The sequence below is a fragment of the Lagenorhynchus albirostris genome, chromosome 6 (assembly GCF_949774975.1).
Source record: "Lagenorhynchus albirostris chromosome 6, mLagAlb1.1, whole genome shotgun sequence".
Taxonomy (NCBI): Eukaryota; Metazoa; Chordata; class Mammalia; order Artiodactyla; family Delphinidae; genus Lagenorhynchus; species Lagenorhynchus albirostris.
In genome coordinates, this window is record NC_083100.1 from 30,074,926 (window position 1) to 30,079,388 (window position 4,463).

The following is a 4,463-nucleotide window of genomic DNA, read 5'->3' on the forward strand; positions in this document are numbered from 1 at the left end:
CATACGCAAAGAGTGGAGCTTTTTCCCTTGATTTTATCCATGAAAACTGAAGGCAGGGAGCTGAGAGGGACTTAGAGAAACCACTTACCCAGTGGGAAAAGATTGGGCCGTGTCTGCGTCCCCTTCTCCTGAGGATAGAATGCTTTGTTGGCCTAACAGTTACGTTGGATTAAGAGCTATGACAATATGCAATTAATAGTGAGTTTCTTTGTAACAGATAATTGTCAAAACATCTTGAAGCCCATTCAGAGAGACAACTTTGAAAGGAGCCTCGGCTGTCCACACACACATCCAACACTGTCATTAAGCCCTCCTGGCATGACAGCAGCTATAGTTCATTATCCTGGGTGGTAGTTGTGGGGGAACTCTATTCTTTACATTTTCTTTGGGAAAAAAATGTCTTTTAAACGTCATTTGCAACACAACACAGGCAAATAAGTGGAAGGGGATGTGGTCTGGTGATTCACGAAGGAACCCAAACTGGGAGAGACTGTGCTCAATTTCTGACAGCGCAGTGATTTATTTAAAAAGAAAAGACACCCGCCACCCCGGCCCCAATTTGATACTTCCACCGGCCAGAGGAGTATAAGAATTTCTCAGTGGACTCTTAGGTAAATAAAATTGTCATCTTTACCTGCAGATAGAAATAAATGGCCAAACACACCTTCTAAAAACTTTATTGATTTATTTTTATGAATAAAAACAGGCTTGGTCTTTTCATTTTGATCATCAGACACGGGTTGCTGATTCAGCATCTATTTTGCCCTTCTTCCTTACTAAGGAACCCTATTTTGTTTAGGGCAATCAAATGCCTTATTAGAAATCACCCCATTCCTGGCATGGATTCCTTTACTCAGGGGGTGGCTAAGTGACTCATTCTTGGACAATGAGCTGTAAAAACAGCCTACTGGGTGGATTTTTAGAATGGATAGATATGTTTTTTTCTTGATAAAAGGAGGTGGATTTAGCTGACACTTTTTTTTTTTTCTTCATCTTTTCTCCTTTCTCCTTCTTCCTGCCAGAGAACCAGATGAGATACCCAGGATGAGGCAGCTAACAGGTAGCACTCTGCTAGGCACTGGGGATGCGGGGTAAACGAGGATTCCTAGCCTTATAACATTCAGTGGCGCATATAAACATATAGGTGGATAATCACAGTCCAATATCCTGAGTCCTATAATAGGGAGAGGGAGGGATGTAAAATACGAGACTAGCTTGAACCATGAAAGAAAAGCACCCCAAACTTATAGGAAACCCCCCAAACTATGGAGTCAATGACCAGGGCAGGAAGAGTCCTCATGCTTATCTGAATCCTGGGCATGGGGAACCTAGAAAAACATGGTCATCCAGTCCCTGGTGACTGGGAATAAGCCTTGAGAGTGGGAAAGGTCCGAGCGTGGGGAGGCTGTATTTGCTTCTCTGAATTCCTCATCGTGCGGTTCCTGCCTATGTCAGAGCAGTGCTGAGCCCAGCTTGGATGTGCTCCTAGGAACACATGAGCTTTGGCCTTCAGGAAATGTCTCTTTTGGGGATGACATTCTAACCTAGGAGAATGAATGAATTTGACAGCTCAAATTGGTGGAAGAAACACTTGGACCAGCCTTGAGCACTGCTTGGGCACTTGACCAGCTGAAATTGGCATGACTGATCACGAAGCTCATTCGGTAACGTGAAAAGGACAGTTCTATTGGGGTCAAGTGAGAAGGCTAGCTAATATTCCCAGGCACGTGCTTCCCAGAATCAAAAGCAAAATGATTTTTTTAACAATGACAAGAGGGGCTATGTGGTCATTTTCACCATCGTTGGTTTCCTTTCCTCTCCCAATCTTTATAATTCCAAGGATGTTGGTAAAAATATTTAACCATCAATATGGCAATTGCACTAACCAATCAGAAGAGATGCGAGGTTTAATGACACTCAGTGCACCCTCTGAGTGTTATTTCTGCATTGCTCTTTGGCTTCTTTCAAAGGCTCATTTCATGTGTGCAACTCCCAGAGTGCACTGCTGTGTGCTGTGCTTCCAGATCAATGTGCACACAGCTGCCTACTGAACAGTTGTAAACCAAGAGAGAAACACCAATGTGAGCAAGTGGCTCGGATGCTCTGTGAAGTGCTAATCCTGCAAGATGGTACTTGGGACCAAAATACCTTTTTCATGATCTAATAGACTTGGGGAAATGCTTCATCTTCTGTTTTCATCTTGATGATTCACAATGCACATTTATATACTCATAGCTTTGAGAAATCTTGCAAGAGTGAAACCTATTTACTTTTTACCAGCATTTCCCACCTTTTTTTTTTTAAACCATGGAGTTTTCTTGCCCTCCTCCCATCCCCAAGGACCACCTGTCCTTGGAACAAACCTTGGCCTTTGTCCTCAGATATATAAATAACAAAATAAAAACAAGAAAACAAGATACAAATAAACAGCAAAAGTATATAATCATCTGCATGTCAAGAAAACATCTATTTTCACGTTGGAGGTGGGTTGGATAATTAAGGTATATGTGAATTCCTGCCCATCCCGGCAGTAATCAAATCTTTAGGCACTGTTCAGGTAAAGGAACTATTCCAGTGATCAATTTCTGAGGAACAAACAACCCTAAAACTAAGTGGCATTAAACAACATTTATTGTGCTTAGGATTTTGTGTGTCAGGAATTGGGATGAGGCTCAGTGAGAATAGCTCATCGCTGTTCCATGATGATTGGGTGACTCAAATGGCAAGAGATGGTTGGGATGTTTTAACTGGGGCCATATATCTGAGGCTGTGATCTCAGCTGTCAGTTGGGTTTCTTGGTTTTTCTCCATGTCATGTCTGGTGGGCCTGAAATGTCCAACCAAGATGGCCTCTTCACTTCCATATCTGGTGCCTGGGTTGGAATGGCCAGGGAAGCTTGGGCTGGTGGGTCATTGTTCTGTATCCACGTGGCATCTTTGCTCACCTAGCTTAGGCTACCTCACAGGATGGTAGTCTCAGAGTAGTCAGACTTGCATGGTCATTGGCTTCTCCCAGATTGAGCATTCTGAGAATCATGGCAGAGGCTGCAAGGCTTCTATGACTTAGCCTTAGAAGTTCGAGAATATCACTGCCTCTGAATTCTATTGGTCAAGCAAGTCATGGTTATCTCAAGTTCCAGGGGATGGGAAATACATTCCACCTGTTTGACGGGAGGAGAAACAAAGAATTAGTGGTCATCTTTAATCCACCACAGGCATCTTACTGGTTGGCTCTCTTAAGCATCAGACTTGAGATGCTTAATGTCATCTGAAATGTCATTTGGGTCCCACCTGGCCTCAGGTTTACCTTAAGCAATGCCTGGAAAAGTTCTTTTAGCGTGGGATGCCATTTGGAGAACATAAAAGATTAATTGAGATGACCAACCCATCTAGACACAGAGTACAAAACAGTAATTTAAATTCCTATAAACACAACAAACAAAATTACTCTTGCACGTGGCTCTGCTATTAATGCCCGTCATCGTGTATGAAGGATGAACTGTTGGAACATTTCTCCAGACTGCAAAAAGGGTCATGGGAAATGGTCCTCTCTCGTTCTCCTCTCCTTTCAACATCCTGCTCCCATGTTGGCTACTTTTCTGTGATCCTCATTAGTTTGCATTAGATTTGTCACATTACAGTTTTTCTTTAATTTTAATTTTATTGGAGTATAGTTGATTTACAATGTTGTGTTAGTTTCCAGTGTACAGCAAAGTGATTCAGTTATACATATATACATATTCATTCTTTTTTAGGTTCTTTTCTCATCAGGAGCTTGGGATGAACACACACACACTACTATATATAAGATAGATAACCAACAGGGACTTACTGTGTAGCACAGGGAACTTTGCTCAATATTCTGAGATAACCTACATTTAGAGGTTTTATATAAATTACTGAGAATGCTCAGTTTCTGTCTAGAAGTGCTCTAAGATTATCTATCTATCTATCTATCTGATTTTGAGGGAAAAATTTCAGAAGTTTACAGAGAATATATAAACAACATCATAGTCTCATTTCCAAGAATTTATAAATATCAACATGCTAATCTATTTTCTGAAAGGGTTTTTTTTACTAGAAGAAATAAAATATTACAGAGAAATTTGAAGTATCTTTTGATCAAATTTCCCTCCCCCCTGTCCCAGAAGCAACCAGTCATGAATTTACTAAGTAGGATGATATTTTAAGTATAGTGTTTTTTCAACTATTTTACAACTCCATCTTTCCCTGTTTCTAATTTACTGCCCTGAAGAAGTGCAGCTGAAATTTAAGGAGGCTGACCCTCTCAAAATTCCCCACTGCTTTATTAGTGACTAGCTTCCCTTTCTATACAGCATGCAAGTGAGGGGATATTATCCAGGCTTTGGTGGATAGAACTACTTCTAGGAAGAGGTGCTCTGTAAATATCCCCCTGTCTGAGCAGAAACAATGTTATGCTCATTCTATTGTATATCGTCCAAC